Genomic DNA, 24,073 nt, shown 5'->3' with positions numbered 1-24,073 from the left:
ATAAGATGGGTGTTTTCCACATGCCACATTAATAGGCAGGACAGAGTCACAACTGACAGTCAGTCGTGAAGAACTTCTGCTCCTAGGAGCTTGTAAACAAGGTACATAAGTGAGGAAAGGGGGGGAAGAATGTGCTTTTAGAGGTAAATAGTTTTCTTTCTTTCTTTCTTTCTTTCTTTCTTTCTTTCTTTCCAAATCCTGTGGTGGCAAAGGGGCATCTTGTGGTGGGTAATGGGACCATGTACCCAAAAGCACTACATGAAACACGCAAGAAGAATACAACCCACCAATCCTGGGTCCACGTGTCCCATGTGAGAACAGCTCAACCTCCCAGAGACAAGTGAGTCTGCAAGGAACTAGGAATATCCAGGGTCAATATCTTGAGAAAAGGGGACCGGTGACCGGTGATTCCTTTGTAATCCCATTCCTTCTGCCAATAGGTCATGAACCACCCATTTCTCCTCCCAACTCCTTGTACCATGGACCACCCATTTCTCCTCCCATTCCCTTGTGTATCTAATGTTATAAAAGTCCTGGTCTTCCTATGCATAGTGTGGTTTTTCTTGCCTATACTTGGAGGCATGACTTCCATCTGCCTTTTATTTAGCTAAATAAAACAGCAACCATTTGAACTCTCTCTCTCTCTCATGTCAAGGTTATTGGTGTTCAAACTTTGAATCACTATTCCAGAGACTAGCTCCTGGTTTCAACATTTTGGCACCCCAGATGGGACTGTGAAAGGCTTATCCTTTCTCAGGCTCCTAGGGTTACCTCCAAATTTATTTAACCCTGCCTGTTTTGGGTATCCTTTCTGACTGGCTCCAGGGGGAAACTGAGGAGGGGAGAAACTAGTGCACACTGACCTCTTTTTGTTGTGAGGGCACCCAGAGTTAGCCTCCAGCAGACCTCTAAGAAGCCACAAATGAATGGCCACGAGAGGCTTCATCTTGAGGGAATCCCTGGAACAGCGATAGGAAAAATTCTGAAACTGGTAACTAGAAGGGTCAGTGTACCCAGAAGGCAAGCACTTGCAAAGGGAAGGAATTGGTAAATTCCCCAGAATCTGAAAGAGAGGAGTGTGTGTGGATCAGGAAATAGGGGCCTGATGGGAGGGTGAGATAGCAGTTCCATACCTCCATGGGGGGATTGGCCTGGTGATCCCGTGCATGTGAAAGTCACCGGGGGAACATAAAGTGAAACCCCAAAGGGTGTGTGATTGAGGAGTGGGGGGATGTCCCCGACAAGAAGGTCCAAAAACCCATGCAGCTGAAGAGAGAGGATGAGTGAGAGAGGGAGGGTCCAAAGGTGAGTGAGGTTTTGAGGGGCATACCCAGCAGAAGGACCTACCAAGTGGGGTCCATGTGAGTGAGGTGGGGGATCCTGACCCAAAAGAATAGTGAGAGGGGGATAAGGCCGCTGTTCATGTGCGATTTGTTTCTGGGATCACAAGTGGGCCATGCTGGGAAACTCGCTGAAGGCCAGGCCTTTTTATTTTTATTTTTAAGGACATGTTAATTGGGAAAAGCAATTGCCATGGGAAACAACAACTCCGCTACAGTGGAGAAAGTGCCTAAGACACCTCTTAGATGTGCACTAGATAACTTTACGAATCTAGTTGACCCTGGGAATAGATGTAAGAAGCGCAAACTAGTAAAACTCTGCAGGGACACATTTCCCGTTACCATCTAGGGCAAGACCTTCTCAGATGGCCAAGAGAGGGCATAAATGTTATTACCCTCCAACACATGGAAAACTATTTGACCCATATATAAAGCACTTCATGCTAGATGTACCGGGGGGGGGGGAGGTGCCACCAAAGGGCAGAAAAGACCAGTCACTTCCCATACCAGCTTTCTCTTTCTCGCTCCGGTTCCCTCCACAGCCTGGTCGTAATGTCACCTCTTCCAAGGCAGAACTGGGGACAAGTGCCCGTAACCTTTCTGAAGCAGTCCATGCCGTGTTTCAAAGGCTGTGCCTTGAGGCCCCGTCCAACTCCTTCTTCCCTCCCCCACAGCTACCCTCCCCTTTGCAAATGCAAAGGCTGAATTGCCCCACCAACCTTGCGGTTCGGAGGCTTGTCTTTTGGTGCCAAGGTGAGTCTGGGGAAAGATGGCCTGGTAAGGGTCAGGGGCACACATGTTCAGGGAAGGGCTGGATGGGAAGGGAAGGCAAGATTCAGTACAAGTGCCTCAAGGCAAAACAGAAAATGCAAGTTTGGCTCCACATGGAAACCTTCAATTTTTGCCAATTTTTTTTGTGACCCCCACATTCAGTTATGCCATATGGAGTCTCGACCTACAATTAAGAAACTTTGCTGTAGACCAATGTTCTCCAACCTTGGGCCTCCAGATGTTCTTGGACTACAACTCCCAGAAGCCTTCACCACTACCTCTACTGGCCAGGATTTCTGGGAGTTGAAGTCCAAGAACATCTGGAGGCCCAAGGTTGGGGACCACTGCTGTAGACCACCTTGACTGCTGCCATTGATGCTGTCAACATTCAGGCTGCCCTTGGCTATGTAAAGCTCGGCATCTGTTTTATTGCCGGCCATATGGGCCCAATATTGTGCAGTGATATTGGGCCATTTCCTAGCATTTTGAATGGTGGGTACAGAAGCACAATATCTCACATTCATAAATCAGAGGTGTTTTGAACAATTGAAATTCCTGGCTATTTAAACGAGAGTTTAAATATACAGAAGCTACATATAAATCCAATCAGAAATTTCCCACATGTAGAATTACCCAGCAGTAGAGGTTTCCAGAAGAAGAGCATATGATCTGTATTATGGTTACTCAGAGAAGACAGAAGAGAGAACTGCTCGGATGTGGCTGCAGTCCCTCTGTGCCAAAATGTTTCAAAGGGCTGTTTTGGACTTAATGAAATGGTGAAGCAATGGTGTGAGTAGGTACAACACAGTGTGCCTCTGAACCTCCTGCAATGGAAACTCCCGATTAAGAGGCAGTCTACCTCTGAACCTGTTGCAAGAGAACATCCAGGTTAAGGGTCAGTCTACCTCAGAACCTATACATATTTTTTTCCTCACTAGAAGCCAATTAGATACTTCTTGGAAACTTACAAAAGAGGTAAAGAGGCAGTCTGTCTCTGAACGTTGCAATGGAACCTCCAGGTTAAGAGGCAGTCTACCTCAGAACCTATACATACTGCAAAGCCATGCGCTGAAGAACCCACAATTTCTGTGTTTTAGTGTGTGAGCAGAGATGGGACCTATGATTGGACAGCGGTTTGGGGAAGATCCTATATCAAAATCATGGGGATTCATGGGGATCCATGCATCAGATCCATGCTTTTGCACCACTGCAAAGCCATGTGCTTGGGGACCTATGATTTCTGTGGTGTAGTCTATGGGTACAGATGGGCCCTATGATCTGATATTGGTTTAGGGAGGATCACATCTAAAAATCATATGGATCCATAAACTCATGAGTAAACTGGGTGAGTTTATGGATCATTCAAAGCCACAAGGGGGGGGGGTTTAAACAGTAATTTAACATCTTAAATGAGTGAGCTGATGTATATTATCTATTTTTTTAAAATAGTTTTTAAACTATTTCCACAGGCAGAAGCTAAGAATATGTGGCCAAGAAGGAATTAAATGTTTTCTTTCACATTGAAGGCCATGATGGCAGGGTCCAACTCTTCCCTTCCAATGGCCCTGTGGGCTATCTGAAGACACATTCTGATTGGCCAGAATGCTCTGTTATGCAAATAACTCTTTCTTTTGGAATTCTCAGAAGTTTTCAAAAAAGGAGTGGTTTGAGAAATGTTAGAGGTTAAAAAGCAGTAATTAAAGGGTCTGAATCAGAGCCAGGAATGGCTAGATTCCTGTGGATGGAGAGAAAGAGGTTAAAATACAGGCTTTTCTCCCCAGGTATACAATTTTTGTCTTATCTATATTTTTCATCTGTCAGCTGCTGAAACAGGTGCTTGGTTCTGCACCCTAAAGTTGTGTTGTTGTTTTTTTAAAAAAACCCTCGCAACTTGAAAACTCCATGGCCAAACATCCCCAAATTTGGCACCAAGCAAGAGCAGTCTTTCTGCTATATTCTGTTACATGAGACAGGCTTTGGACTGTGGTGGCTCATGGACTGGACTGAAATGGGGGCAACTTCCTTCCACAGTAATGCATTATAGTGTCCTTGACCCCAAAGACAAAATTGTAGGAAACCTATAAAAAGACAAAATTGTTTTCCTGAACATTTAACTTAACATTTCAGCTTTCGCATGTGGACATTTCTTTCACCAGTCACTGGATGTCACTGTTGATGCAGCACAATGTGCATACATTGGTTTCAACTTTTTTGAAGAACCTGACTGCTCCTCTGGTGTGTGGGACTTTATTTTATTTTTGCAAGTTGCAAAGCACACACATAAAACCTAAGGACAACAAAAAGACACAAAGCAAAGATGGTTCTGGACTATTAAAGACCAAATTGCAAACACTCCAGAGAGTACTTTAAAAGCTAAGGCGATATATAAGCAGTACACTTTGTTTTTTCGGGGAGGGGAGATATTGCATCTTTCTTTCTTTCTTTCTTTCTTTCTTTCTTTCTTTCTTTCTTTCAATAATACCCTTTGAACTGCAGAGTGGGAAGGGACCCTCAAGGGATCATCCAGTCCAGCCCCTGTCAAAAGAGGCCCGGGGGAGGGGGAACTGAACTCCTAGCCTCTGGCTCCGCAACCAGAGACCTAAGGCCACTGAGTTCTCCAGCAGTTTTGTTTTATACTTTGCAGTTTTTGTCCTTTCTGTCTCTTTGAGGTTGTTGATAAAACTCCAACTTCTACAAAGTATGCTTCTGCTGGTTCCTTATCTAAAAGTGTAACATCGAACTTACTGAAATCAATAGTTTTATTCATGATAGCTGGCTTGTCCTGGTATTACATTGCAGATTCATTTTCTAAAGCTGGAAGTGACTAGAATTCATGATATGGAGTAGAAATGGGAGTACAGTGGTGCCTCGCAAGACAATGTTAATTCGTTCTGCGAAAATCGCTGTTTAGCGAAAACATCATCTTGTGAAATGCAGTTCCCCATTGGAATGCATTGAAATCCATTTAATGTGTTCCAATGGGGAAAATTTCTCGTTGTTTTGTGAAAATCACCCATAGGAAAACCATTTTGTGAAGCGCGGATCAGCTGTCAAAATCATCGTCTTACAAAAACGGTCCCCAAAACACCCTGTCACACACACCCCAGTTCCCCTGTTTGTTCTTCCACACAATCCAGGTTCACTTTTGGGTATGACATTTATTTTTCAACCCTTTTCGCTGCCACCAGAGGATTTATTCCTCACTATATCAAATATGACTCCTAAATTGTAGTTATCCGATATAATGTGTTTATAAGTAAATCATATAAAGTGAATCATGAATGGTCTTATTTTATTCATTCAATAAACTGTGCTTTGATAACATTTATAAATGCTTATGAAGAATCATTTGAATCAAGGTATTTATTCATTTCTTATCTTATTCTTTATTTCTCTATTACTCTTCTCTAACACATTTCTGGTCCTAACTACCTAAACTGCTTCTATCCAACTGATATCCCTAACTGAAGTCCCTAACTGAAATCCCTAACTCTAACTGATATTCCTAACTGAAGTTCCTAACTGATCTCCATTCTCCCCTTATATTAGTTCCGCCCTTTCTGTTCAACCATTGGTTGCTAATTCAGGGTTCCATTGTGATGGACAGGAGTGGTTACTGACATGTCCCTCACACACCCGTTTTGCGAAGCGTGGACTCAGCTGTCAAAATCGTCATCTTGCGAAAAACGATCCCCCCAAAAACCCCCGTCTTGCGAAGCACGGGCCAAAACATCATCCAGTGAAAATCGCCCATAGGAAACACCGTTTTGTGAAGTGCTATAGTGATCTCAAAAACTCATCCTCTAGCGAATAAACCGTTTTGTGAGGTAATCGTCTAGCGTGGCACCACTGTAATTGCTAATTGCTGAAATATTATCTTTGCCCTGTGGTTATGCCTGCACATAGAACCTCTTTGTGCTAGCTTGGGGCATCCAGCATCCAGCTATGATATGATCTGTTAGAGGCCCCACATATATTGCTTATACCTTGGTTCATAAGTATTTTCTAATGCTGCTTAATACAAATGAACACCTTCTCCTCTTCCTCCTTCTCGTGCCAGGGAGGTATGTAGAAGGTGTCTCTGGGAATTTCTCTCTCTGGAACCAATAAATAATCTGGCCAGTTTTTAGTAGCACAGAGTGGGAAGTGAGCGTGTTTTCTTGCTTTCCTTCACACAGAAAAGCATCTTGGTTGGCAGCAAGACAACTTGGATGGTTGTTTATGTCGCCTTCCTTGGGCTTTATGACAAGGAAGGTTGTAGCGCACTCTGAACACCGCTTTTTCATATCTCCTGAAGTTTTTCTTTAATGAAGGTTTAAGTTGTTTAATCTCAGCTGTCTGTGTCTGCCATCTCTCTATCTGCAAAATGCAGAATTTAAATTAAAAATGAGTAAGGCAATAAAGACATGATGAAGATGAAGAAAATGTGCGTATTACTGGCAGTGTAATGGCAGAATGCCAAAGAGATAGGTGTATATAAATTAGAAACAGAATAATACACTGAAGTTCCCAGAGAAAGTGGAGGAAGAAATGGCCGGTTATTGTGCTTCTTGTGTGAGAAAGTTATCAAGAGGAAAGAAAGGCTGGAGGCCTACACATATGAAAATTGGAACACAGATAACTGACAATCTGCCTAGAAGATGGCAGCCAATATGGACCTATTAATATTAAAGGCACTGGGCCTTCAACCATAAGACATATACAACATCTTGAATTACAGGTTTATTAAATTTCAACAAAGGGTGTCTGGATGAAAGTGTATGTGCTGACTTCATTGACTGATATTAAAGATAGGTTGTTCAAACAGGAAATTATATGAACCTAACAGAAATGGTCTGAAAGACTTTTTTTTTTTTAAAGGCAGCTTGCTTCTTAATCTCCTTCATCCAAAATCATCCCAAATTGATTGCACAGAGCTGTGATGTTGGGATTGTTAAGTGTAAGCAACAAGAAACATTGTGAAGGGTTATGCTAATCTCTGTTCTGTTCACTTGTGTAATCAGGGGCAACATCTGAGGCAGGAGATCAAGTCTCACCCCTCTTTACACTTGAACCACTGCTGCGCCACATGCTATTTGACCTCTGCCAAACTAGCAGCCGCCGCCGCTAGATCAAAAGAACAGCTGGCTTTCTCCCTTTGTTCCACGCCATTCCCTTTGGCTCCAAGGTCACTGGATGGTTTCTTCAGTAAGACCTCACTGTGAGAGATCCTCACAAACAAGGCCCAATGGGAGATGTGGTCCCCACAAAAAAAAAAATTGTTAGTTGGTCTCCTAAGAACCTGGAAGAAACCAGCCCACGTAATCGCAGACAAAGGAAGAATCATGGAGTCAGGGGGAAAGACCAGGGCGTCATTTGGTGGCAAATGGGAGCCACTGACATTGCTGTTTCTGCATGATGGGCTACATCGCCAAGTTCAAGTTGTGTGGAGAATCCAAATGAGGAGTTCTTGCCTGTGGTACCTTCCTTGGGTTGTCAAATGTTAGGGCCAGTCCCATTTGTAATCCATGGCCATATGTGGAAATTAATTCAGATTCTTTTTTCATTCTCATTCTTAGTTGAGAGTGCCGTTTTAAATGCAGAGACCTGCTTCTTTTGAATACAGGAAATTGCTGGATGCAGCACACATCTTCAGCTTCAGCAATAACTGCTCTGGGTGGACACCTCAGTGAGTTGGATACCTAGATGGGGAGCAGGAGGGCATGCGTTTATTTCCCCACTGTATCATTTGGGAGAAGAGTCGGCCACCTTAGTCTTGGGCAAGTTACGTGGTCCCAGAGACCCCCAGAAACTGGGGATGATAAACCACCTCTAAGTATTTTATACCTAGAAAACCCTGGAAAAAGTCACCGTAAGTTGGGTTTGATTTAATAGCACACAATTGTGGTTGTTGTTACTGTTGCTGTTGTTGTGATGCAGCAGGACTATATTTTTAAAAGAGCCTCAGCAAATTAGCTGCACTCTGGTTATTGGTACTGCTGCACAGACCCAGGCATATCCTAGCACTTGAGAATCTTGACAGAGTGATTCTGTGGCAGAGGCAGGGATTTCTCCCTGCTCAAGAAGTTATTGCATCTATTGATGAGTTACTACATTTATATCTCGCCTCTTCTGCAGCTCAAGGTCATATGACTCTCTTCTCTCTGAGGTAGGTCAGAGAGTGAATGACCGCAGGTCACCCATTGGGTTTTATGGCTCAGCAGAGATCCAGAATTATAACCAGCATACCACTGGGAGCATCCGAGAAGAGTCAATGGCTGTGCCATGTTTAGGAGGCATTACTTTTCTAATGTGTGGATAAATAGGGAATCAGGACAAGAAGGTGAGCAGAGTAAGAGTATTATCTCCGATCTCCCTTCTACACATGTCTGATGAGGGCCGGGACAGAATAGCTAAATTAGGATCATGTCCAACATTTTAATATAGGTGGAGGTGTTGTATCACAATCCAAACTGCTGGCAATTCAGCAAGGCTCACTATATAACGAAAACACCAGCTCTGTAGGTTTCCACCAGCACTGAATATACTGTAGTATCTCAATTTTTCAGTATATTTCATAAAAGCAGTACATGAGGCAGGCTTGAAAAGCAGTGTTGTAAACAGAAAAAAGAGACAGAAAAGGTTATTTGATTGCACACAAATATAATTTGCCTACATTATTCCCTCTCCCCACAGGTGGATAACATCAGATGGATAATAGCGGTGCAATTAAGATAAATGTTCAATTTTTCCTCTCATCAACCTTTTAAAATCACAAAAAGTGGGGGGGGACGAGTATACAAATCAATAAACTGATGAAAAATCAGCTCTATCTTTTTCCAATTCTCATCAGAAAAGCATGCTCCGTTAATGAGCTTCTGAGCAAAGATATGATATGGGCTGAAAAATATTCAACAAACCAAACATACTCTCATTCTCTCTCTCCTTCACCCTCCCTCCCTCCCTCCATAGTTCCCATCCTGTGTGTTCTTCCAGGGCCATACTGCTTTTCAGTATCTCTGGTAGTTATACCAGTACTTCTCAAATCCAGCTTGGCACATGACATCCATATCTCACTAACCCCCCATATCTGATCACTGGACCATATGTATCATAAATAATGTTGCCTCTTTTAGAAGCATTAGTTATGTACAGTATAGATGGGACCAAATGTCACATTTGTTCATTTTTATTTCTCAATTTGTTTTCCAAATTTACCAAATGTATAAACATTTCTTCAAATTTAGGTTGAAAAGATCATGACATTCTATCTGTGTCTCCATCCGTCAGTCAATCTGTCAATCTGCTTGTCTACCTGTCCATATGTCCATCCGTAAGTCTGGATGTCTCTCTGTTTGTCTATCTGTCAATTTGTCCGTCCGTCTCTCTCTGTCCGTCTGTCTGCTTGTCTGTCAGACTGTCTGTCTCCTTGCCTATCAGTCTCTCTGTCTGTCCCTTTCTGTTTGACGGTCTGTCTGCTTGCCTGTCTGTCTTTCTATCCGTATATCCATCTGTTCATTAGTCTGCCTCTATTTCTCTCTGTCTGCATATTTTTCTGTCTCTCTTCCTGTCTCTCTGTTTTATTGTCCTTCTGTTGGTCTGTCTATCTCTCTGTCTGTCTCTTTCTGTCTGTTTGATTGTCTATCTGTCCATCTCCTTGTCCGTCCGTCCATCTGTCTGTCTTCCTCCTTCACTGTCAGTCCGTCTGCCAATTTTTCTGTCCGCATGTCTGTCCGTCTCTCCGTCCCTGCGTCTTTCAACCCTGTCTGTCAATCCAATTGTTCATCTGATCGTCCGTCCTTCCATCTGTCCGTCTGTCCATCTGTCTCTCTTTCTCTGTCTGTATGTGTCTGTCTATCTGTCTGTCTTTCTCTCTTTCCCACTCTCTGTCTGTGTCGGTCAGTCTCTCTATCCATCTCTGTCTCTCTGTCTATCTTCCTGTCTTTTGTTTGCCTGTCTCTGTAGTCTCTCTATCTGTGTCTGCCTGTCTGTCTCTCCCTGTCTGTCCATCGGTCTGTGTCTCTGCTTGTCTGCCTGTCTATCTGTCTACCTATCTTTCTGTCCGTCTGTCTGTCTCTATGTCTGACCATCCCTCCATCTGTCGTTCTCTCTTTCAGAAGCCTCCTGGGTGCTTTTCCACTGCTGAACAAGCCCCGGGAGGCTTCTGAAAGTGGCGCTTTGCTGCGGGGGTGGTGCGGGGGGTGGACCTGCCCCTGCCACCCCCACACCGGCAAAGCACCACTTCAGAGGTTTCCCTGGTACATTTCCACTGCCTGTTTACCTGCTGGTAAAGCCCGGAGAAGCCTCTGACACCCTGCACCGATCAGCTGTGAGGCGGGGAGGTGGGCGGGAGTGAAGAACACACACACACATCGCCCCCCCCCCCCCCAGCAAAGCACCACTTTTAGAAGCCTCCCAGGGCTTTGTCTTGTGAAACAGGGCCATAGTTAAAATTGTCTTGTGAGGCACCAAAACCCTCACTGGACCCAATCGTCCAGCGAGTTTTTCATCCCGTGAGGCAATCGTCTTGCAGGGCACCACTATATCTATAGATCGATTGATCTGTCTGGGTCTCTATCTCTGTCTGTCCATCTGTCTGTCTGTCTCTCTGTCTGTCTATCTCTTTGTTCGTCCATCCATCTCTCTGTCTATCAATCAATCTATCTGGGTGTCTTATTTCTGTCTGTCTGTCTGTCTGTCCATCTGTTCATCTGTCTGTCCCTCCATCCAGCCTTCTCTCTAGCTATCCGTTTACCTGTCTGTCTGTCTGTCTGTCTGTCTGTCTGTTTGTCCATTCATCCGTCTGCCTGCCTGCCTGTCTGTCTATCTATCTGGGTGTCTATCTCTGTTTGTCCATTTGTCCGTCTGTCTATACATCAGTCCATCTGCCTCTCTGTCTGTCCATCTCTCTGTTTTCCTGTATGTCTGTCTTTCTATTTGTCCATCTGTCTATCGATCTCTATGCCCGACCATCCCTGCATCTGTCGGTCTCTCTGTCCTCCTGTTTGTCTGTCTGTCTAACTGTCTGTATGTCCTTCTGTCCATCTGTCTGTCTAGTTATCTGTGTCTGTCTGTCTGTCTGCCGATCTTTGTCTGCCTGTCTAAGCGTGCCTCTTCATCCGTCCATCTGTCTGTCTGTTTGTCTCTCTGTTTATCTCTGTTTCTCCATCCACCTGTATGACTGTCCCTCTCTCTCTCTCTACAGTGGTGCCTCGCAAAACGATTGCATCACATGATGACAAATTCGCTTTGCGATGACGTTTTCAGAGCAATCTTGTGCTTCGTTTAACGATGTTTCCTATGGGTGATTTTTGCTTTATGATGTTCGGGACCTTGCCTCACAAGATGGTTAAATTTTAGGTCCCTGTTTTTCGCTTTACGATTTTTTGACAGCTTGGTCTTGCTTCACTATACGAGTCTTTTAATGGTCTCTGTTTCGTTAGACGGTTGTCTTCGCTTGGGAACCGCGTTTTGCTTAATGATGTTTCCTATGGCAATTTTCGCATTACGATGACAATCCATTCCCATTGGAACGGATTATCAGGTTTTCAATGCATTTCAATGGGAAAACGTGTTTCGCAAGACGATGTTTTCGCTTAACAGCGATTTTCACAAAATGAATTAACATCGTCTTGCGAGGCACCACTGTATCTGCCTTTCAGTCTGTCCTTATGTTCGTCCATCTGTCAGTTTGTCTTTCCATCCTACTTTATGACCGTCCATCTGTCCATCTATCAGTCTGTCAATCTCTCTCTCTTTCTATCTGTTTGTCTCTCTGCCTATCTCTCTGTCCGTTTGTCCGTCTGTCTGTTTGTCCATCCATCCGTCTGCCTATCTCTCTATCTATCAATCTATCCGGGTGTCATTTCTTTTAGTCCGTCCATCTATCCGTCTGTCTGCCCATCTATCCGTCTCTCTGCCCATCCATCCATAGCATAATTAACTTGTAAACCGCCCAGAGAGTGCTTGAAGCACTATGGGGCAGTATATAAAAGAGGTTACTGTCATGAGTGCTTCCGAAGTTCTGGACCCAGAAGGGTTAACTGTGGCTGAGGAGAGTGTGGAGAGATCGGAAACAGCTGAGCAGCCTCCAGATTCTCCCTCCACAGCAGACAGGCTTCGGGGGCAGGCTTCGGAAAAGACTCAGGGAAAGAAGAGCAGAGGATCGGCTCTAAGGCTTTCCACAGGGACCTGCGTTCACCTAGCCCTGAGTACTAGCAGAATAGAGAGCTTTCCAACAGCTCAAGGAGCTGCTTTAGGATAAAACAAGCTTCAGTGAAGCCAGAAACTTCGTGGAAGCAAGGAGTCAACATCTTGGCTGGCATCCATGTCTCTTGTTCCTGAACTCTGGACCTTGACCCTGGACCTGCGCTGGTATTGAACTTTGGACCTTGGCCCTGGACTATGTACTCTGAACTCTGGACTCTGACTGTGTATCTGACCCTGGACTTTGACTTTGGACTGCACTCTGTAAGTTTGTTTTTGGAACTCTGGTTTGCATTCTTGGTATCTCTGACCTTTGACTGGTTTATCAGACTTCGGCTATTGTAACCCCCGGGAACATGACAGTTACCTACCTGTAACTCTGGTTCTTCCTGCCCTCCTCCCCACTGTCCATCACGTGTGCCATGGCATATTGGGCAGCAGCGGTTGGTTCTTTAAGAACTGAAGCACTGGGCCGGAGGTGGAGTTATATAGCCAGGTGTAGGGGAGGTCCCAGCACTAAGTGCTTAAAGCTGTGGAAGTTAGTGAAGACTGCTCTGCTCAGCCACAGATTAACCCATTAGTGTGAATTCACAGAGGATACAAAGGAGAAGCAACATGCTTTGCTTTTGCTTTGATTTCTGTCTGTCCGCCTGCCTACCTGTCTGTCATCTGTCCTTCTGTCAATTCGTCTCTCTGTCCATCTGTCTTTCTATCTGTCTGTCCATCTGTCTGTCTCTATGGCCAACCATGCCTTTGTCTGTCCACCTATAGATCTGTCGGTCTGTCTGTCCTTCTGTCCATCCATCTGCTTAGCTGTCTGTCTGTCCATGTGTCTGTCTCCTTATCTGTGTCTCTCTGTCTCTCTGTCAATCTTTATCTGCCTGTCTATGTGTGTCTCTCTGTCCCTCCGTTTATCAATTTGTCTTCCTGTCCATCTGTATGTCTTTCTGTCCATCCACTTTTCTCTCTATCCATCCATCTGTTTGCCTGCCTATCTGTCTGTCTGTCTGTCCATCCGTCTGTCCGTCTCTGCCTGTCTATGCATCTGTCCATCAATCCATCTGTTTGTCTTTCTATCTATCAGTCTATCTATCTGGGTGCCTTATCTCTGTCTGTCTTTCTGTCTGCCTGTCCATCCGTTTTTATCTCTATCTGCCTATATGACTGTCTGTCTATCAATCTGTTTGTTCATCCGTCCATCTGTCCATCCTTCTTTCTGTCTGTTCTTTCATCTGTTTGTCTTTCTGTCTGCCTAGCTATCTTTTTTCTCTGTCTCTGTTTGTCTGTCCTTTCATCTGTCTCTATCTATTTGCCTGTCTGTTTGTCTATGAATTTGTCTGTACCCCCATCCGTCTGACGTTTTGTCTGTCTGTCTGCCCATCTGTCTTTCTGTCAGTCCATCCATCTGTCCATTTGTCAGTCTGTCTGTCTCTGTCCTTCTGTCCATCTGTCAGTCTATCAGTGTCTGTCTGTCTGTGTGTCTGTCTCTTTGTCTCTCTCTATGTCTGTCCTTCCTCTGTCTGTCTATCTCCCCATGTGTCTGTCTCTCTATCTGGCTATCTGTCAGTCTGTCCGTTCATCTGTCTATCTCTTTGTCTGTGTGCATGTCTGTCTGTCTTTGTGTTGGTCTAACTTTCTATCTGTCTCTCTGTCTCTCTTTCTGTCTGTCCTTCTCTCCGCCTGTCTGTCTCACTCTCTGTCTGTCCATCTGTCTGTTCATCTGTGTTTATCTGTCTATCTGTGTCCGTCTGTCTTTTTTTCTCTGCCCTTCTGTTTCTCTGTCTATCTATGTCTGTCCTTCTGTCTATTTGTCTCTCTGTCTGTCCGTCCATCCTTCCTCCATCCATCGATCTGTCTGCCTGTCTCTCTTTACAGGCCTCCTTTCTTTTGATAAGGGAATATTTGCCTGATACTCTTACTCTTTTCCATGTTGAAGTTGCCAATTCCGGAAAAACAAAATTTGAGATTCAAAACAACTCAGAGTTTGTGACCCTTTCAAGGTTTACAATTTTTCTTGGTCATAAACCTTCATGTAACTCAGTTCTTCAGATGCCTCTCAAGAAGTAGCCAACGGCCAAATAAAAGCTGCTGCTGACCTTTAAGGTGCTGCAAGACTCATTTTTGTGTTTGCGTGTTTGTAACAGCCTCACAACTACTCCTTTGAGCCAGAAAGTCACCTGCCAGAATAAAATAAATAGTAAGATTTTTTTGCATTTGGCTGAGAGAGGATGGCTTGCAGTTACCATTTCTTCTGCCCTTTGAAATATTAAAATAATATATCTCTCGTTTCTTTTTAACTTTGTGTTGTTCTGGCTTACTAGATGTTTTCTTGTGCTAAGGAAAAGGATAAGTACTCCCAAATGACCTTCTCTCTACTTTTAGCTATTTCATATTCCCTCTGTCTAGTTATCTTTTATTTAGCCCCTCTCTAGGCTAAACAGTCGTATCTTTTAAATCTCACCTCAGAAAGAAGGATTTTCATGTCTCTAATCATACCATCTGTTCTTATTTTATCTGGGCTGCTTCCTTCTCCAGCCAAAAGATGGCATGGCTATTGAAGCCAAGGTGAAACCATGTTGTTGAGATGTGGAATGGTGTTATAATTCTGTTCTCCCCTTCACCGCAAGTCCAAATTTACCTTCCTTGTCATAAAGACTTCAATATACACCATGGCCATAACATCATTTTCATTCGAACAAATCACATTGGCTTTGCAAAATCACCTTGCTGATGGGACTAAGAAATTGTACAACTAGTAGGGTTAGTTAGTGGACCAAGCCAGGTGGTGATGGTACTGGAGAATCCCAATTATTTGGTGGTGTGTCCCTACCCCCCGCTCAAGTGATAATCTGCCTATGTCATCATTGTCATAATCATTATCAGAATGCATGTTATCATCATCATCATGATTTTAGACTGCAGAGCTGGAAGTCCAGCCCTGTCAAGCTGGCACGGTGGGGAATTGAACTTCCAACTTTGGGCTCTGCAGCTAGAAGCTTAAACCACTGAGCTATCTAGCAGTTTGTGTTTCTATCACATGTCTGCCAGATTTCCCATGGTCAAATTATTCCAGCAAAGCAACCAAACAGCTACAACAAATTCCCTACATTAAATTTCATAATCTTGAGCTTATTCTCAGTAGCATGAAAGGGCAGGTATAATGTTAAATCAGAAGTCAATTACAATCTCACACATAAGAGAAGTGACCTGGCTGAATCTTGTTTCATTAGCCCAAATGACATTGGAAAACTCTAAGGCATACAGAATGAGCAAAAATTAAAAATAAATTCCATTTGTATTGCAGGAGGAAACAGGTAACAAGACCTTTTATTACTTTATTAGTGTTGGTTAATTAAATTATGTTGATGCTGTAGCTCTGCAGAAGCTAAGTCATGACATGGGTCTTTTGAAAAATCTGGGTGGCAAAGAGCATGACAGTGGCTGCAGCCCTATGTCTAAAGACACAATGTGAGTGGCATGAATTAGGCTGGAAGTGTTAACTTTCCAGTGGTCTTAAATGCTTTAAATATGTGAGTTTTGCTATTTTTTCTTAATTTGATTGCTTCGGGAAAATCATTATATTGCAAACTGGCATTTTTACTGTAGAGCAATCATGAGAAAAGACCCCATTCTGCACTTACTGTTGTCTGAAGGCCACCTTTCTCTCTCCATCAACTGGGGCTGAGGGTAGCCCTCAAAGAACCCAGAGCCCACTTGTACATCCCCAGGCAATAGGAATACATTGCAGAATTCTGGGAATTTCGGGCCCAAGCTTCCCACAATCTGCAGAAGGATTAGATGGGCCCTCCTACATCATCTCGGACATACACCACATAAAATTTCAGAGATGTCACAACTGTCTGTAAAAGCTATCAAGTTGAGAACAGCCACAAGGGAAGTTCAACTGGTGGTCTGACCTCCTAGTTAAAGTGGAGATTGACCTTTTTGTAAAAGGATGTGGAGCAGTTGCTTTCAGTAGCTGGTTCCTAGGCGGCCACTGTGTCCTGCTTTCGCATTCCCACAGTGTGCTTATAAAATAAGCTGAAAGATGGGGTGCCATTTTGACTTTGTGCTGCAAATGTAAAATGGCCCAACAGTGGCACGGTTAGTGAAGCAGGAGCCAGAGAATGTAGGTTATGCACAGGATTTTAGAGACAGCCAAACGTCTTGAAAACTGAAGAGAAAAAACATTTGTACTAATAATAGATATCCCAGTCTACCAAACGCAAAACTGAAGAACATTGGTTCTTCTTGCAGTGAATGCAACAGACATGGAGGATATGAGATAAAAATGCATTTCATAGGGAGACCACTTGGGTTGGTCCTAGTTAGTTTGTTCCCAGAGCTGATGATCAGACAAAATTTTTGGAGCGAAACTGCCAGCCTCCAGAGCAGTCCTGCCTGTACCTTTCTGCACCTCCTGTCAAAAGGCTTCTACTTCTTTGGTGTGGAGGATTGCTCTGCTTTGGTTTGTCTTGAGTGTGTGTGTGATGATAACTGGAAAGAGAGCAAAGGAGGACTTCCTCTTTCAATTTGCTAATATCATGAAGTGGCGTAATAAGAAAGCTGCTTGACGATATAGGCAGATTAAATGTTCCCAATAAGGGCTCAGAGAGTGAAACAAACAGACAAAAAAAAATTACGTGTATTTAAGGCAACATACATGCGCCTCCTCACTTTAGAATAAATCGAAAACTGCCTCCTACACCCTTCCTGTGCCATTCTCTGGAAAGAGAGTGATGCTCACCTTTCTTCTCCAGAGAGCCTTGGCCAGGTCCTTGTAAAGTGCCGACTGGCCTTTCCCTTTCCCTACCAGATGTTTCTCCTCCTCCCTCAAAAACAAATGGAAAGAAGAAATGAAATGCCAGTGAGAGGGGGCAAGGGAGAGGAGAGCAAAGAAAATAAGCCATCATCTCTAGGGGATAAAGAGGAGCCGGAACCTTTTAAAATAGCAAGCCTTATCAGGGGAACAGAGATAGAAGCCTGGCTCTAGCCCAAGCCACAGAGGCTGGCCAGCACCTCCCTCTGAGGACTATGATTTTTGAGAAGTCCTTCTTGGACCAAACTCAGGTCCTACTTGCCTAGAGAGTATGGGGAGACTGCCTTCAGAATCCTTCCCCTGCACCCATGTGTTCCCCTCTCTTTCTCTCTCTGTGTCTGTCTATGGGGGCGGGGAACTTGGTGTGGCTTGTTTTTTCAGGAAGGGCAAGTGGCAGAAGGGGACAGGAGGAGGCAATGAGGTGGAGTTTTGCTTGTTTTTCTTGACCATCCTTTGATGGGACATCTAAGAGAAAAGCAAACAAAAATCCCCCTTGTTCCCCCCTCCTGCGTCCTCCTGCTTCTGATGGCAGGCTGGTATGGACCAAAGGTTAGTGTGCCATTTGGATGGAAGAATCACACCAAATGGCATACCAGACCTCCTAGTGACCCCATTTAGATCAATGCAGCCTGCTTCAAAATGAATGTATAAACAAGTCCTTGGTTTCTTTTCAACTGCCTTCTCTTTTCTGAGTATTTAGCTTATTAAAAAAACCCTATCAATTTTAAGCTTACCCAATCACAAGAACAAAAACAGAGGAGCCAAGCTACTTTATTGGGCTGATCACTCATTATGAAAACTTTTCAAGAAGCCCCTCAAGGGGAGTTGAAATTCATGGCAAAATCTGAAAAATTTCACACTTTGCTTTGAAGGCTCCTGATGTGAGCACATCAGAGAATACAACCTAGTTTTCAAGGACCACCATGAATGTCAGACAGAAATATAATCATTAAGAGAAGAAAGATTATGAATACATGGCATTTTGTCCATCTTTGTTTTCTACCACATTTTAGGAATTATTACTATATATTGATCTAAACCTTGCAATCCATTTTGACTTTTCAGACTCAGCTAAAGAAGAAATGTTAAAAAAGTAAATAATGCTTTAAAAGTGTGTTCCATGTTTCTATAAGGGATTACAGTGGTGCCTCGCATAGCGAGGTTAATTCGTTCTAAAAAAAAATCGCAATGGGAAAACATCGTTAAGTGAAACGAGTTTTCCCATAGAGATGCATTGAAAACCAGATAATCCGTTCTAATAGGAACAGATTATCTGGTTTTCTCCCTCCCCCCGCGGCTTGGATCTGACCCGCAGCGGCTACCTCGGCCATGGCTGGACTCCCTAGAGTCCAGCCATGGCTGGGGTAGCCGCCGTGGCTTGGATCCAAGCCGCGGGGGAGAGTGGGCGGTCCGGATGCCTTTCAGGCATCCCGGGCTTGGATCCCACCCCCTGCTGGTTACCCAAACCATGGGTAACCGGCGGCGGGTGGGATCCAAGCCCGGGATGCCTGAAAGGCATCCGGATCCCACCACCCTCCCCCCGCGGCTCGGATCCAAGCTGTGGGGGGAGGGTCGGAAGCATAGCTGGACTGTTCGGCAGCCGCCGTGGCTCGGATCCGAGCCCCGGCGACTGCCGAAGAGTCCGCTCCCAGCCTCCCCCCACGGCTTGGATCTAAGCCGTGGGGGGAGGGTCGGAAGCATAGCCGGACTTCAGCCGGCTAAGAGGCCGGCGATCGGGCAGGAGGAGGTGGGAAGATTCCCCCGCTTCCTCCCGAGTGAACGCCGCGTTTTCAGCCGGCAAATGGTGCCTATGGGGAAAACATCGCAAAGCGATTTCCCCCCATAGGCAACATCGGTATGCGATCGCAAAAGCGATCACAAAAAAGCCATCGTTATGTGGATTCCTCGTTATACGAGGCACCACTGTACATCATTCCAAGCATTTTAACATCAAGAATCCACAGATAGTTTAGTAAATTTGGCTAGTATTGCACTTCTGGCTTCTGATATGCAAATATTAAGGTAGGCAGGTATTTTGTTTTAGTCTGATTTTGAATAGGATTTATCAAAAATTACAAAAGTAAAATGTGAAAAGAAAGCAAAACTTTCAGCTTTGCTAGTCCCTCATTAATTTAGTTTATCACAATTCAACATGAAATCATAGGGACAAGAAAGTCTCATTTAGGAGCTCCATAACTGGGGTTTCCAGGAGAGCTTGGGATGTCAGTCTCCTTATGTTGTGTGCTTCCTGGTTCTTCTATTACAGTATAGTTTTCATTTTCCCAGATAATGCCTAAAAACACCAATATTAGTAGTAGTAGAAGTAGTAGTAGTAGCAGCAGCAGCTTTTTAAATACCTGAAGTGCTTAAGCAATGTTCTGCAAACTGCACTTCTAAGAACCCTGATCTGAGTGCTGCTTTGGACTTCTTCACTTTCTTTGGTTCTGAAATGGACAAATTTGTCTACTTTGCTTCAGATTCAAGATAAACTATGAACCTGAAGCACATCGCTATTTCATTGCTTCTTAATACTGTAATTTATTGTATTTTAAATCATTCAAAGGCTGTGTTTTAAAAGGTTGTAGTTGGAGGAAAATACAATAGAAATCAATTAAATAAACAATCAGTATTGGCCTTAATTGTTTGCCTGAGGTAGCCAATTTGAGGTGCCCTGAAATGGCAGCACACTGGTAATTATTTAATTTGTTCCTATTGTACTTTTAAAGTTAGAACTAGTGAGAGGTGCTTGAGAGGTTTTCTGCTTCCTATCACAAAATAATTTGGCCAGCTTTACATACTATTTATGTTCACTTCAGTGGATAAAAATAGAGATCCATCAGTGTAGTGGGTTTTTTTGGGGGGGGATGGGATTTTAATACTTCGTTCAAGATAGTAAAACATAGGGTGGGACAATTATGAATTCATCACTCAGGTAACGGAATATCTCCCTGCACAGCACACACACTACAAGAGCATTTATACATAAAATGAGAGGAAATGCTGTCAGGTTAAAGTGAGTAACTTTACAGCAAAACTGAACAAAGGTATTTCTTAAGCAGTGCTTGCAGAAAAGCTCTCACGGCAATGTATCACAACACTGGAAGAAGAGTGACAAGTGTCATCAAGATAATAGGAATAGAAAAAGGATTGGTAAAATTCCTCATTCTCATCTATTTAGGCTCTGCCAACACGAGATATCTAAAGAAGGGATTGTTAAAAATGTGAGACTCCTAATTTTTGCCCAAAAACTAGAGAAAAAAGTTTCTGTAATTTGAACATAAATGTAACAGAGACTACAAAGCATGGCTAATTAATAAGAAAGAGGCAAACAACCTATCTATTGCTTCAAATTAAAAATGAAAGTTACATACATCTTTGTGGTGTTTAAAATAAGTCATGCATTATTCATGTTTTCTGCTGATGTGGTTGAGAGGGGGCACTAGAGATGTTAAAAGGCGGAGCCAGAGAGGAGGAGTTTACAGTTTGGATCTGAGTTTGAAGGGGGAGAGAGAGGGAGTTAGTTTGGGAATCGGAGGAGTGATTAGCCTGAGGAGTGAATAGTAACCTGTACGATAATATAGAAGATTGTTATTGATGATTGATGAACCTGAAGAAGATACTTATGAATTATTATAGAAACATCTGTAATCAATAAACCTGTTTTATTCAAAAGACAGTGAGGAATGGACCTTCATCTTTCCTAAGTAAAGTACAGTGGTGCCCTGCACAGCGAGGTTAATCCGTTCCGGATTAACCTTCGCTGTGGGAAACATCGCACTACGGAACACAAAAAGGCATTGGAACGCATTAAACAGCGTTTAATGCGCTCCAATGCCATAGAATACTCACCATTGTGCGATGTTTCCCAGGGGCCGGCAGCCATTTTCGTGTCCTCCCCTTGCACAACGAGGGTGCCAAAATGGCTGCCATCAGCTGTTCGGCGGGTCCAAAATGGCCGCCGGAACAGCCGAAAGGGGCCGGGGCGCAGCGTTTTCGCGCCCTTGGTAAGCAAGGGGAGCGCGCAAAAATGCTGCTGGAAGCCCCAAAATGGTTGCGCGCAGCCATTTCGGGGCTTCCGCAGAGTTTTCGCGTGCTCCCCTTGCTTACCAAGGGTGCGAAAACGCTGCGCCCCGGCCCCTTTCAGCTGTTCCGGTGGCCATTTTGAAGCCGCGGAACAGCTGATTGTCGGGTCACAAAGCGAAGGTCGGTAAGCGAGCAGCTTACCGACCTTCGTTCTGCGATTTCCCGCCTATACGGGCACCGTTTTGCGATCGCATTTGCAATCACAAAAACGGCCTCGTAGAGCGAATTCATCGCTCTACAAGGCGCCCGTTGTGCAAGGCACCACTGTACGTTGATTTAGTAATCAACTGGTGGCAGCATGTGAAAAGGTGTGGGGTTTTTTTGTTTGCCTTTGTGAGCTCTCTGTTTTGGGGAGACAAACAGGGGCCACAAAGGGGCAAAAGTCACAATTGGTATCCAGCGGCGGGATACAAAGCAATCCAGTAAAGCCTGAGTTTAAAGTGAATTTTTTTGAGTTAAGAGTACCTTTTAGACAGAGGTCTGTGGTGAAGATGTAGGTTACCCGCTAGAGCTTTTGGGAAAAGCTTAGTGGCAGGGCTTCTGAACCCAGAATTGGGGAACTAAGATAGGGAACAACTCTGAAAAAAAATTCCTGTTTTACTTCAGAATTTGAGAGACTTAGTGGCTAGCTTAAGATCCAAGGCTCTGAGAGAAGGGAGCGCTGGTGAATAAAAGCAGAAGCCAGGGGTCAAAAAAGATCTGAGGGAATAGAAGAAAAATCAGAGGCTTGAAATAGAAAATTATTTCAGTGAATGGAATTAGAAGAAAGACAGGTCCTTTTTAAAATCAGTACAAACACACTCAAGACTAAGTAACTCAGATAAAAATGCCACCCAAAAGAACTAAAAAGCTAGTAATGGAGGAAACTGATTCTTAAGAGGCACAAATTTATTACCTGAAGAAATGGAGAGAAATGGAGACCCTTTAACCCCAAGGGAACAGTTGGAGACTGAGAAGGGTGCCTCAGAGGGACAAAAGGATCTAAGCTCCCAAGGTTTTGAAAAATGGAAATTGGAACAGGAATTCAGGCTTAAGGAACTACAGCTCAGGGCTGAGCAGGAGGCCAGACAAAAGGAATTAGAAATCAGAGCTGCGGAGAGAGCTAGGGAACTATAGATGAGAGAAAAAGGTGAGGAAGAGGCCAGACAAATGGCATTTGAGCAAGAAAATAGACAAAGAGAAATGGAATTACTGTATTTGCCGGCGTATAAGATGACTGGGCATATAAGACAACCCCCCCAACATTTCCACTCAAAATATAGAGTTTGTTATATACTCACCATATAAGACTACCCCCTCTTCCGTATGCATGATTCTGCTTTGGCTGCATCATGGGAGAGTTCGTTTTGCCGCTTTTGGTTCCTTTCGCTCGGAGAGAGTGAGGGTTTGCTGGAAGAAGGACAGCATCGGTGCCAAACAGCTGACTGTCGGGAACCAGCAGAGAGGTGGCAGCCATTTTGGAGAGGTGGCAGCCATTTTAAGAGGCAGCAGCCATGTGGTCGCATCTCAAAATGGATGCCGCCTCTCTGCTGCTTCCTGATGGTCAGCTGTTCGGCACTAGAGTATGGTTGTTCTGAGGCTACCAAGGAGGAGCGAAGCTCGGTGTACTCGGTCTTACTACCAGGTAAGTGACTTCGCTGGAAGTGCACCCAGCATATAAGACGCCCCCCCACTTGGAGGCATGTTTTTCAGGGCAAAAAAGTCATCTTATATGCCGGCAAATACGGTAAAACAAATGGAATTGAGACAAAGAGAAATGGAGTTTCAATTACAGATGAAACTATTAGAATTAACTTTTCAAAATAACAAAAACAATAACAACAGCACTAGTGAGGAAATCCCTCAAAGATTGATCTAAAGAAATTTCCCTAATATAGAAAAGCTGACTGCCTAGAATCTTCCCTCATTTCCCTTGAACATGCTCACTGGGACTTTAATGTGAAGGATGATGAAAGGATGATGGTTTTGAGATCCCAAATAAGTGGAGATTAGCTGAGTTGTATTCACAGATGCTTCTAGAGCAGGCCAGAGATTTTGAGGCCTATAGAAACATGTATTATTCTAGTTTTGCTATCAATGCAAAACAACTGAGGTGAAAATTTTGTTCTCTTACCAAAAAGCCTGAGGAATCTTATTCCCAGATGGGGGACAAATTAGTTCAATGTCTGGAGAAATGGATGGAATGTGAAAATGTCACTTCTCTAGAACACATGAAAAGTGTGATTGGGTTAGAGCAATTTTACTCTATTTTGTCTGGGGAATTGTGTTATTTAGTCAAGGACAAAAATCCCCAAAATCTATTAGAAGCAGGAGAAACAGCTGATTACATTGGGGAGATTCGAAACCACAGGTTCTCCGAGGTAAATTTTAAAAAGCAGAACTGGGACAATAAGAAATCCTTTAATAGAAATTAGCTCAGCAAAACAACAGGAAAAGAAGGCCAGGGTAGTACTTCACCTAAATTAGCATGGCCTAGTTCTCAGACTCAAATAAACCCGGAGGAAAAGTTAAAGTTGAACAGATCTCCTCAGAGTGAGAGAAGGACTTTTAAACAGTGTTATAACTGTGGAGAGTTCAGTTATTTACAATTCAATTGTATGAAAACTAAACTTAGGAATGAGAAGGATGATAATCAGCCCAAGGTTTACTGTTTAAAACCAGCTGAAGCCACTGAGAAAAGCAGTAATCAAGGTTCTATCTCCATGGCAACCGGCACACAGAAAATTCTGATCTGCCACTAGCCCAGGTTGTTCATTGTTTTCTAGTAAAAGCAGAAGATATCTTAGTTCATAACCCTGGTGAGAGGATTCTTATTAATGAAGTCTTATGTAGGTGTGGTTGATACTTGTTCTAACATAATCCTGTGTCATCCTGA

At 43.8% G+C, this 24,073-nt stretch overlaps 1 long non-coding RNA gene across 1 annotated transcript in view; it reads right to left on the bottom strand.

Moving 5' to 3' along the window:
* Positions 1–24,073, bottom strand: part of LOC140702314 (uncharacterized) — a 147,371-nt gene that overhangs the window by 1,316 nt on the left and 121,982 nt on the right. The gene's annotated exons all lie outside the window — the stretch shown is intronic.

Source organism: Pogona vitticeps, chromosome 1 (genome assembly GCF_051106095.1).
Source record: "Pogona vitticeps strain Pit_001003342236 chromosome 1, PviZW2.1, whole genome shotgun sequence".
Lineage (NCBI taxonomy): Eukaryota > Metazoa > Chordata > Lepidosauria > Squamata > Agamidae > Pogona > Pogona vitticeps.
The sequence above is the reverse complement of the archived record's forward strand: the minus strand, read 5'-3'. Positions and strand labels throughout refer to the sequence as shown.